Raw genomic sequence first — 13,551 nt, 5'->3', positions numbered from 1 at the left:
TCAGCCACTCAGATGAATTCAGATGAAGAGACAGAAAATTAGAAAAAGGATTTGAGTGGCTTCTGTTTTCCAGTACAGCATGTAAATTATCATTCCACCCAAGCAACAGGTAAAAAGTTGCACAAACTGAAAATTAACAACTCTTCATTGATCCATCAGAGTTCAGATCACAAGGCAAACCACTGCTCCAAACATGGGAAGGACAGGCAGATATAGACAATAACAATTTCCCAGAGCAGAAACCTCAGTGGGAACTACTACTAAAGTACAAAAACCTAAACCCTAACTGACAAATTGCTGGAGGCTCGTTGTAGACAAGTCATAGTTAAATACTCCAGTGGGCATCAAGTTGAGAACGGCAGATATTTCCATATTTCCTTGAGTTTTACCTCCAGGATATGCCAGGTTATAACCGTAAAGGTTGGAGAAAAATCTTTATGGGCTTCCAGCAGGAGGAGGGGAAAAGTAACCATCTGAAACGTGTTAGAAAATGCTATACTTAATAAAGCCTGCCTTTGAGAGAAAATTATTTTACTAGAGCCTAAACTGTTGGGGTTTGATTAGAGCCTAACTAGCCTGGGGGAAGAGAAATACTCAACTCTAGTGCTCTGTAGCCATCTTGTCCTACTTTAAGGAGGGGCGGGGTAGGGGACTGAGAAGCACTGTGAAGTTCACAGTTCAGGGGCACAGGCTCACTAAAAGGCTGAGACTTAATCAAGGACTACAGAATGCTCCCCTCTCCCCACAACTTGCTGCCACATTGCTAAACACCTATTCATTATAGTTCCTTTCACCTAGTTTTCAATAACATATTATAAGGCATATTAAAAGGCAAAAACATACTTTGACAAGAAAGAGCAAGCTACACAACCAGACTCCTATACGGAAGGAATGTTAAAATGATTAGACTAGGGATTTAAAAGAACTATAATTTGTATGATAAGGATTCTAATGGTAAAAGTAGGCAACATGCAAGAAGAGGTGGGTAATACACTTGGTGAGATGGGGAGTTTTAAGAAAGAATAAAAAAGAGATGCTAGAGATAAAAATATTGTGACAGAAATAAAGGATGTTCAGTCATGTGTTAGTTGCTCAGTCATGTCTGACTCTTTGTGACCCTGTGGACTGTAGCCCACCAGACTCTTCTGTCCATGGAGTTCTCTCAGCAAGAATACTTGAGTGAGCAACCATTTCCTTCTCCAGGGGATCTTCCTGACCCGAGGATCAAATCCTGGTCTCCTGCATTGCAGGCAGATTCTTTACCATCTGAGCCACCAGGGAAGGCCCTGGTTAATAGATAAGACATACCTGAGGAAAGAATGTCTGAGTTTGAGGATATTTCAACAGAAACTACCAAAACAAAAAACCAAGGAGTGAAAGGACTGAAAGTAAAAACAGAAAGGAATATTTAAGAACTATGAGACAACTGTGAAATATATAATGTACATATAATGGGACTAACAAAAGAAGAAAGAAAGGATCAGAAAGAATACTCATGAAAGGGATTTGTGACCAGGGACGACAAATTATATATAGCCAGAATACTGGATTATTTTACTCCTATTTCTTGGTGGGGAAAAAATATCATCAAAAGTCTATTCTATTGTTTGTCTTCTTGTGGCTTGGAAAAAATAAGGAAATCAGTACAAAATATACAGAAAATCAGTATAAGATAAAGTAGAGTTTATTTGTTATACTTGGTGATAATTTGGCCATGGAGAGAAAGAGAAAAGGGAATAGAATAAATGTAACAGTGAAAGACTATTGCATTGTCCTGGGCTTCCCAGGTGGCCCAGTGGTAAAGAATCTACCTGCCAATGCAGGACATGCAAGAGACCCAGGTTCTGAGTTGGGGAGATCCCCCAGAGTAGAAAATGGTAACCCATTTCAGAGTTCTTGCCTGGGAAATTTCATGGACAGAGGATCCTGGTAAGTTACAGTCCATGGGTCTGCAGAGTCAGAAATGACTGAGCACACAGTATACATGCATTGCTATGTCCTATCTTACCTTTTGCTGCATCCCCTCAAGTCATTAATAAAATATGAAATTTCTGAAATTTTTGGTGTTAGGGGATCATTTCCATGTAACTATGATAAGATTAAGGTTTGCAACTAGGTTAGCACTAGGTAAACACAGTTTGTAGATGCAGATACTGAGATAAATATAACCATAAGAAACTTAGGTGTGGGGAAGAGACTGGAATCATGATTTGGGTTCTGGAGTCTTACATGTTGACAGATTGCAGGTTAGAATTTCACTTCCCTAACGCACAGAGTCGGACACGACTGAAGCGACTTAGCAGCAGCATGATTCCAGGTAACTTATGTTACAGTTTTTCAAGATACCATTGTCCTCTGTAGATTGAGTCTTACAAACCACATTTGTTTGTTTACTTTAAAGTTAGGAGATAAGAATCTCTTGAGTGAAGTCACTCGGTCCTGTCAGACTCTTTGTGACCCCATGGACTGTAGCCTACTGGGCTCCGCAGTCTGTGGAATTTTCCAGGCAAGAGTACTGGAGTGGGTTGCCATTTCCTTCTCCAGGGGATCTTCCCAACCCAGGGATTGAACCCCGGTCTCCTGCATTGCAGGCAGACTCTTTACCATCTGAGCCACCAGGGAAGGATCTCTTGGGCATTAGGAAATCAAATAGAGTCTGCAGACCATATTCTCAATGGGAAACGATATGTCAGTGAAAAAAAAAAAAAAGCAATAGACTTGTTGAAACTGATTCTTACGGATATTTTGTGTCTTTATTAGTAGATTCTAAAGCCATTGGTTAAACTTTGTCTAGAACAATGTTTATTTTTCTAATGCCTTTGTCCTTGCATTGAGGTAAGAATATTTTTCTGTTGACTTTTGTCCATTGCATCTTGTAGGTTTTACCTCCTGCTTCCCAAATGTGTGTATTAATTCTATGGCCTGAAATAGAACATTAATTCTTTTTTTGGCAATGAGTGCAAACAACCTATTCATGAGATCAACCATCTGTATTCATTACATATTTGTATCATGTTATTAGTTTCTTATGGGCAATGCTGGAGCTCAATACTCATTCATTTAACTCTTCTTTCCACAATATTTAAGTCTCTACTGTGTCTGAGGCACAATTCTCCGTGACATATTACTGTGGTCTTGTATGTTGTATTTGTGCCCATATCATAATGCAAAATTAAAATGAAGTACTGAAGACAAGGCAGTAAAAGGGGGGCGGGAGGAAATAGATTAATGAATTTCTCATTCATTTTCCTATGAAGTTGACTCCTAAAGGTATTTTCCAAATTGTGTTTGTGATTAATTCAATTTTTTATTTACAGTGAGATTATTGATGACTTGCATTTATCTAACTAAATTATGGTTTTTAATATTAATGGCTATGTTTATTTTTTCTAATCTACATAAAATAATACTTTCATTATGGGAAGATACAAAAATTAAGAAAAAACATAAATCAAATGCAACAGTTCACATATTCTCTCTTTGTAGATTTAACATTTAGCTAAATGGAATTTTAATAATACATCAGTTAGTAACACATGGAATATTTGAGTTAAATTACTGTGGGATAGTTTTATTGTTAGCATTTTTCTTTTCAGTCTTCTTTTTTTTCTGTGATAGTTATGGTGTTGCTGATGTCTAATTCTTCAAGCATGTTTGTTTATGCTACTAGATGCCAGCTTTTCTGCTGAGAGGAGGCTTGATTCTCCTTATAGAAAGTTGTTTGTCTACTATGTTAAAAATTTCATTGAGTAGGTCAAGAATGAATATAACCTATATTTTTTTGACCTCCTTTAGGGCTTTTACTGCTAGTGTTTGGCATTATAATCCATGATAGTAATGCTCAATTCACATCTAGCTGGCAAATTAATACATCAACTAATTACACCAGGGCTTTGGGCTGCAGCTTGTGTTGGCAAATTTATACAGAGCTTTATTAACTCAAATGGGAAGATTCGGACAGAGATGATTGAAGGCACCAAGGTCAACTCCTATTTGATGATTGGAAACATGAGGAATTATGGTTCCAGTTCTATCAGTTGATTTCTCCAGAGTACCTTATACACACAAATTTTCCTTTACTAACCATTCCTTCTATTAGAGTTTGAAGAGATTGTCTTTCTTTTTTAAAGCATTTCCTAATTTTTCATAATGCAGTGCTATATTTGTTTAATGTTCTATTATTTTCTCATTTAAAATGTTCAATAAATATAAAACAGGAAATGAATTTCTATCCTTAAAATAATTCATATACTTGTAATTCTTATCTATGTTGCAAGCACTCCTCAATATTCAATAATTTAGGACTATTAATATTTTTCTTCAGTTGAAAATCAATTATATTTCTAAATGCCCCTCTCTTTCTTTATTTCTAGGCAGGATGTTATAAATAAATAGCTTATATTTTACATGAATAATTACTGAGGGTACTGAAATTTCAAGTTATAATTCCAAAATCATTTTGTAAAAAATCAGCTTTGAAAATTATGGGTATTTTTGGTTAGAAATCTTGATATTTCGTACTTTTCAGTGAATTTTTTTCACACCTCACTTCAAATAAATTTCTTCAATTTGTATTATAGACTGTATGTTACACTGTGTATTCTGTGAAAACAGGGACTATATTTTATTTTCATATTTTCCCCAATATTTTACTCAGTGTCTTGCACATGGCACAATATGAGCAAACAGAAAGCACACCTAAGCCAGTCTTTGGATTTGAAATGAATCAGAAAATATCTCATCAAGTAGGTCACAGTAGAATTGAATCTTAATTAATAAGTTAGCTTTAAGAACAGAGTGTGGTCTCTGAGTCTCTCTTATTTTAGGATAAATTCTTTGAAAACATTGGGGTAAAGGACAGCATGGAGTCTTTTGTGAATTGTACAGTATTCAGTGTGGTTATGTGTCAAGTGGATGGACTGAGATTTTTGTTCAGGAAAGACTGCAGATAGCTGGTATACCATGCTCATGGAACTTGAATTTTAACCTGAAAGCAATGTACAATCATTGTTTGGTTTTAAGCAGATCGATAATAAGCTTTCTTTCATCTCTCTTTTATTCTGCCTTCTTTCTTTCCTCATTCCCTTTCTTCCTTTTTTCCTGCCCTTCCTTCTGTCCTAAAGATGAGTGTCATGTTATAGTGTGTATACTGGGGCTACTGGGGCTGGCATAAAATTGAAGGAGTTAGGATGCTGATAAATGGATCTTCTATAAAGAAGAACAATTGATTCAGTTCATCAATATTGATTAGAACCTGAACTAAGGTATAGGTCACACTAATGCAGAAAATGGGCAGATTTGAGAGATACTGAAAAGTTAGAATTGAAAGGTTTTGGTGACAGGAATTGGAAGATAAAAGAGTAGAATCTAAAATGATAGTGTTGTTTATCAATGTGAATGTTGGCACTGTTTATTGATATCTAAAATATTCAGTCCAGATATCCAGAGAAGATGAGTTTGGTTTTGTACATTTTGAAAATTAGCTGCCTATGGGACATCTAGGTATATGGGCCTAAGAGATAGATATCTGAGACTTGGCTTTGTATACAATTAATCTCAGGAAACACTGAGAGGAGTGGAGAAGTGAGAATGGAAAGAGAAGTAAGTTAATAAACAGAATGCTATTAGCAAGTTACCTGTGCAGCATAATCAAGGTTTTGTCCCACTTGGGTGGGTCTGATGACAGACTGTAGAACAGGCCTCAGAGTGGCTCCCCCTGAAGGGCAAGGCTGCTGGGGTATTTATCCACTACCTGCTCTGTACTTGATTGAGGCTTCATCCTGGAACCTTGCTCATCACATGTGTGGTGTAACCTTCCTGCGGGACTCTAGCACGCTCCTGCCAACAAACTCTGCCCTCGGGCAGAGAGTCACAGATCCTGGTAGGAAGAAGAAGAAAATAAGCAAGGGTATATAGGTGTTGGAAGCACCAATAAATTTTCCTTAACGTGAGGCAGATCTTATCTGGAGAGATTGTTCTGAAAGTCATTGGCATTGAAGATAAAGCTAATACAGTATAATGAAATAATTCAGAGAAGGTGTAGAATGCCACAATTTAAATGACAATATAAGGAACAAGAAATCTGTGCAAAATAATGTCTGTTATCTTTATGTGATTAATATATCTAGGAGACATGCCTTAAGTATTTTAAAATAAAGCAAGGTAAGCAAGGATTGGGAGAAGGCGATGGCACCCCACTCCAGTAATCTTGCCTGGAAAATCCCATGGACGGAGGAGCCTGGTTGGCTGCAGTCCATGGGGTCGCCAAGAGTCGGACACGACTGAGCGACTTCACTTTCGCTTTTCACTTTCATGCATTGGAGAAGGAAATGGCAACCCACTCCAGTGTTCTTGCCTGGAGAATCCCAGGGATGGGGGACCCTGGTGGGCTGCCCTCTATGGGGTCGCACAGAGTCGGACACGACTGAAGTGACTTAGCAGCAGCAGCAGCAAGCAAGGATTTCCAGGCTCTTCCACTGGACCGAACACAGGTTCCATCCCTAATCAAGGAACTATTAATAAGATCCCACAAGCTTCACAGTGAGGCCAAAAAAAAAAAAAAAAGCCAGGAGACCAAAAGTTAATGGATTCACCATTTATCCACTGTTTTTATTTTTTTTGATTGATACACCCACAGATATATTTGCTTCATAGTAGCTATGGCCACATTTGATTAATCAGTGAATCTTTAGTACCTTAGATGGTACTTGACATAGAACATATAACCCATGTTTTTTCTTTTAAATGAGTTATTTAGAATTACTGAATTTATATAATACACATTTTTTTAAAGTTAGAAAACAGAGTTTAGAAAGTATATATATTATCAAAGCATAAATATTTTATATAAAATATTTTATCTTCATACTTTTTTCTGATGCTTCTTTTTTCCATATATTCCCCTTTAAATTAATGTTTTATTTTTTAGAGGTTTTTTTAGTGAAACATACAGGCAGTTCCCATATATCCCCTGTCACCACACATGTACAAACTCTCCTTCTATGGACATCATGTACCACAGTGGTACATTTGCTATGATCAATGAACTTGAATCAGCACATTATTGTTACTCAAATTAGTAGTTTACCTTAGAGTTCACCCATTGGGTTGCAGATTCTATTGGTTTGGTTAAGTATATATAATGACACGTATCCACCATTGCAATACGACACAGAATAGCTACATTGCCCTCAAAATCCTCTGTGATCTGCCTCATTGTCCCTCCCTGCCCTCTTCAATTACTTTAAAGACAGAAACTGATGAAAAGAGGTTAATAGGAATTCATTCACTTATTTCTCTTCCAGTGATTTATTTCAGAGTCTTGAGATTTTCTTTCAAGTTAAGAGCACAAAAACAAATATAGGAGATAAAGAAAAAAAAAAAAAGTTTAACCTGTAACAAAGTGTTAGTTTCCTCACGGCATTTTTATGTATTTAATATTTGGTTCCAGTTATTTCTCTAAGCCAACACATGAAGTCAGAAAACTGAAGAATGTTTCCAAATATTTCTGGCACAACAGATTGTGGCTTGTCTATCAAAATATTTATTTTCCTTAGGTGTACATCCTCTGCAACAGTTCACCTGAATTTTATTTCTGCATTCTACTCCAAGTCATGCATGACCTGTATTTACACACCAGGTTGTTCTGTGATTTGCTTAGTAACAGTTGGTGAGTAGGGAAACCCCTAATGATGATTTCTGTTGTTATTGTTATTGAGAATGACTCAGGAAGGAAAAATATATATTGATGCTGACATAACTCAAATGAATTATCTTTTGCAAAGAGCTTCCCAGCGTTATATTCATAGGCAGATTAGCACACCTGAACATCTACTGCATCCAAGGGGCAATTAGTTGTGGACTACCAAGAAAAGTATCATGGGCAGAAAATTTATAACAGAATTGCCTTTTTGAAAGAGATTATGTCCTAACTTTTACTGAGAGGTAAGTCAAAAGTGACACTGATAGGTTGGAGTAAAAATTATTATTGAATGTTTGTGCCATTTTTAGATGCAGTGGACATTCAGTGTCCATATTTTTCTCTATTTCAAGTGAATGTTGTTTCATAAATGAAGGCTTACATGTTTGCTTTACATACTTTTTCTAAGGAAAAGTCAACCTGCACCTACTATGCTTATCTGATAATTTAAAAAATGATATGCTTTAAAAGTCTTTTGAATTTTTCCTTTTACTTACAAATTTGGTTTGTATTCTTAGTTAACTTTTTCCCCTTTCACTGAGAATAAAGGTGATGTTAAGCAAGTCTTACTACTACTGGCTTCTAATTTTTATAGATTATATCAGTTTGATTCTTAATTTCAGTAGGATCCTTAACAATGGGATATCACTGAATTAAGTTGACACTTGATTACAAAAATTTAACAGCCCAGAAAAGTCCTGAGAAAGTATTTACATCAGTGGATGCTTCTGCTTTCCTATTTTGTAGAGATTTGAAGTTTTCTATAATTTTTTTCCCCTGAAAGTTAATGAAACGTAGAATAAGAAAAACATCAGTATTTTTAGAAAAGTGAAATGGGGTTTTTAAATTTATTTCAACCTGTATGAGACTGACTTTACTTGTTGTTAAATTGAGATAACAATAGCTACCTTGCAAGATGATTGTAAAACCAAAAACATATGTTAAGTCTCTAATGCAATATCTAGTTCACATAAGGTTGTGATTAATACAGGATGATCTTTTTTTCCTCTTTCTCCTTCATTTTATTCTTTGATTTTATTCTTCTTCCATGAGTGTTTAACCTAGCTCGGTGGTTCTCTAACTTTAAATCAAAATCATTTAATGGGCTTGGTAAAACACAGATCCTGGTGCTCTGCCCCAGAGCTACTGACTCAGTAGGTCTGAAGTGGGCTTGACGCTGCCTGTTTCTAAGAAGTTGATGGTTCAAGTCAAGAGACAACACTTTGAGAATCACCGAGTATAAAAATAATGTAAAGGTAGTGAAGTAGAACTTGTGCTACCAATACTCTTCTCTGTAGTCATATCTAATAAATAGCATTTGCAGTCCATGTCAAAAATTAGTACCTGTATACTTTAAAACATTTATTTATTTACTTCTAAGTAAGTATTCAGTTACCTAGACAATAGTGTGAATTTTGCTTTTCTGAAATTATATACTACTTTTATAAATTTTAAAATTCAAGTCAAGTGAATTAAAAAAAATAGAGGTCTTTCCTCAGTTGGATAGGTTTGAAGCAAATGACAGTGATGGAGTTTGTTAGCTTTGTCTTTTCAACTGACTGAGAACAGGAAGACTGCTTGAAACTTGAAAAATCTGTTTTCTGTATTCACTCTAATGTACAGAAAGTTGCCCACGATAGTAGGTATTGCTATTGTGCTTGTATATAATTGAGAAACTGTTTATTTAAATTGAATGATACTTCCATTTTCATTTTATCTGCCAAATTTATTTATCTTGTCCAGTGGCCTATTATGTCATTGGTAATGAAAACCTGAAATACACGATTATTAGTTCCAGACTAGCAGAAAGGAACGGAGAAGGCAATGACACCCCACTCCAGTACCCTTGCCTGGAAAATCCCATGGATGGAGGAGCCTGGTAGGCTGCAGTCCATGGGGTTGCGAAGAGTCGGACACGACTGAGTGACTTTGCTTTCACTTTTCACTTTCATGCACTGGAGAAGGAAATGGCAACCCACTCCAGTGTTCTTTCCTGGAGAATCCCAGGGACCGGGGAGCCTGGTGGGCCTCTGTCTATGGGGTCGCACAGAGTCAGACACGACTGAAGCGACTTAGGAGGAGGAGGAGGAGCAGAAAGGAAAAAAACCTCCTCTTAAAAAATCACATTAAATCAGAAATATCCTAATGAGTCATAAGCTGGCAAAAACCTTCACTCTTAATATTCATCCAACAATGCTGCTGTGTTCAAAACTCCAAATACAGTGCATGACTGGTTATGGTTTAGTGGCTAAGTCCTATCGCTCAGTCACTTAATCACTTAGCAACTCTTGTGACCCCATGGGCTCCTCTGTCCATGGGATTCTCCAGACAAGAATACTGGAGTGGGTTACCATTTCCTTCTCTAGGGGATCTTCCTAACCTGGGAATTGAAGCCTGGTCTCATGCACTGTGGGCAATTCTTTACCGACTGAGTTACTAGGGAAGCCCCAAATAGAAATCTAAAGTGTTATGTGTCAGCTTGTTTCTTTGGTATCTTATGAGTCAACTTGAATGAATTGCTAGTGCAATCTCAAAGCTGTAAAATACTGTTAATGGCCACAAAATAACGTATGAAAAAATCTCACAATGTGTCTGGACTCCTGTAAACATCAGTGGCAGATCCTTAGAGTTCCTCTTTTCTCTATACTCACTGTAGGTGTTCTCATACCTACCTATATTTTTTTTAATACAGCCTACATGCTAAATTCATATGTGGAGTTTGGATTACATCTGAGTCTTTAATGGTAGCTACTTTATTTAAACCACTGAGGTTACAAACAATAATCCCACTTTGACTCCTGTGTTTTTCTTATTGCCTTTATACACAAGCAAATATTGTCAGCTCTGCTTTGAGTGTACAATCAGAATCTGATTATGTCTCACTCATCCATTATCATTACCCAAGTCCAAGGCCCATCATATCTCACCCAGATTATTTGTAACCTCCCTACTTATCTGTCCGTATATATCATCTTATTCCATAGTATATTCGCTCAAGACTGTAGAATAAATGTTTTAAAACATAAGACAGATCATGTACTTTTTTTCCAACCCCCAAAGTGGATCCCCATCTTTCTTAGAGTAAAAATTTCTTAGAGTTACAGTACCCCATTTTTGTGGGGTACCACAAAGTGCATGAGCTCGTGTCCCACTATCTCAGCTTCAAGCTGTGCTGTTCTTGAAGTCCTGTTACAAAAATCATATAAAGGCTTTACAAGGAAAGGTAACTGTGGACAAATAAACCTCAGGACACAGATGTAAATATTCTAAACAGAATATTAGGAAATCAAGTTCAATAATATATGAAAGGATATTAACTAATGAATAAGTGGAATTTATCTCTAGAATGCAAGGTCAGTTTAATTTTTAAAATAACCAATCAATATAACTTAAACCAGTAAAAAAGAAATACTATCTTGTCACTCCAGTCAATGCAGAAAAAAATTTAGCAAGCTATAACATCCATTCCTGACAGAAACCTTCAGTAAACTAGGACTGGAAGGAAATCTCTTATACCTGATAAAAAGCAGAAATTAAAAACCAACAATTAAAGTCACACTTAATGGTAAAAGATTAAGTGCATTCCTCCAATATTCGGTGAAGGATATAGGAAGCTTGGGGCTGGTGCACTGGGATGACCCAGAGGGATGGTATGCGGAGGGAGGTGAGAGGGGGTTTCAGGATTGGGAACACGTGTACACCCGTGGTGGATTCATGTTGATGTATGGCAAAACCAGTACAATATTGTAAAGTAATTAGCCTCTAATTAAAATAAATAAATTTAAATTAAAAAAAAAAGAAAGTATTTCTGATCTACCATTGCTATTCAACATTATACTGGAAGCTCAAGTCAGTTCAGCAATTCAAGTCAAAGAGTAAAAGGCATCTGGAAAGAAAGAAATAAAAATTATATTTATTTATAGATTATATGATTGCATATATTTAAAAAAACTAATGGAATTTACAAAGACACTAGAAATAATAATTGATTTTAGGAATTTTGCAAGATGTGAGATTAATATACAAAATCAATTGCATTTATGTATACTAGCAATGAACAATTAGAAATTGTAAAATAATACCATTTACCATAACATCAAAATAAGAAACAGGTATAAATATGACAAAATATGTAAAATACATATGCAATGAAAACTATAAGATATTGTTGAGAAAAATAAATAAGGACCTAAATAAAAGGAGATACATACTATGTTCATGGGTTAAATTGATCTTTAGATTTAACACAATCACGATAAAAATCCCAGAAGACATTTTTGAGGGGTTAAAAATTGATAAGTTGATTCTAAAATCATACAATAATGCAAAGGATATAGAGTACAAACAAAACTTTGAAATCAGATCTCAAAGCTGGGGGAATAATACTTCCTAATTTCAAGACACATTTTTTAATTACAAGGCTGTATTAATCAAGACAATGTAAGACTGGCATAAAGACAGATGGATGATTAATAGAATAGAGAAGAGACCCCAAAAATGTCTCTCTATATATATGAACAACTGATTATTGACAAAAATAAAAAAGCAATTCAGTGGATAAGTATCAGTGTTTTCAAAAATGATAATGAAACACTTCCATATATATGCAGAAGCAAAACATTTCACTTCATATCTCATACTGTATACAAAAATTGACTGAGATTGGGTTATACACTGTAGTGTGGAACCTAAAACTAAAAAGTACAGGGATAAAACCTAGGAGAAAAGTTTATGTGGTCTTTGTTTAGTCGGATTTCTTAGCTACCATGTAAAAATACATAGCAGTAAAACTGATAAATTGAACTTTATCAGAATTGAAAATGTTTGCTCTTGAAAGACAGCATTAAGAGAATGAAAAGGCAACCCATAGACTCAAAGGCCATATTTTCAAGTCATATATCTGAAAAATGTATCCAGATTATATAGAGTTCGCAAATTTAATAAAATAGATCTTCACAACAAAGATAATCACAATGGTATGGTCACTCACCTAGAGCCAGATATCCTGGAATGTGAGGTCAAGTGGGTCTTAGAAACCATCACTATGAACAAAACTAGTGGAGGTGATGGAATTCCAGTTGAGCTATTTCAAATCCTAAAAGATGATGCTGTTAGAGTGCTGCACTCAATATGCCAGCAAATTTGGAAAACTCAGCAGTGGCCACAAGACTGGAAAAGGTCAGTTTTCATTCCAATCCCAAAGAAATGCAATGCCAAAGAATGCTCAAACTACCCCAAAATTGCACTCATCTCACACACTAGTAAAGTAATGCTCAAAATTCTCTAAGCCAGGCTTTAGCAATACATGAACTGTGAAATTCCAGATGTTCAAGCTGGTTTTAGAAAAGGCAGAGGAACCAGAGACCAAATTGCCAACATCCACTGGATCATCAAAAAAGCAAGAGAGTTCCAGAAAAACATCTATTTCTGCTTTATTGACTATGCCAAAGCCTTTGACTGTGTGGATCACAATAAACTGTGGAAAATTCTGAGAGACAGAAATACCAGACCACCTGACCTGCCTCTTGAGAAACCTGTATGCAGGTCAGGAAGCAACAGTTAGAAATGGACATGAAACAACAGACTGGTTCCAAATAGGAAAAGGAGTACGTCAAGGCTGTATATTGTCACCCTGCTTATTTAACTTCTATGCAGAGTACATCATGAGAAACGCTGGGCTGGAACAAGCACAAGCTGGAATCAAGATTGCCGGGAGAAATATCAATAACCTCAGATATGCAGATGACACCACCCTTATGGCAGAAAGTGAAGAGGAACTAAAAACTTCTTGATGAAAGTGAAAAAAGAGAGTGAAAAAGTTGGCTTAAAGCTCAACATTCAGAAAACGAAGA

The sequence above is a fragment of the Bos indicus genome, chromosome 6 (genome assembly GCF_029378745.1).
Source record: "Bos indicus isolate NIAB-ARS_2022 breed Sahiwal x Tharparkar chromosome 6, NIAB-ARS_B.indTharparkar_mat_pri_1.0, whole genome shotgun sequence".
Classification (NCBI taxonomy): Eukaryota; Metazoa; Chordata; class Mammalia; order Artiodactyla; family Bovidae; genus Bos; species Bos indicus.
The sequence above is the reverse complement of the archived record's forward strand: the minus strand, read 5'-3'. Positions refer to the sequence as shown.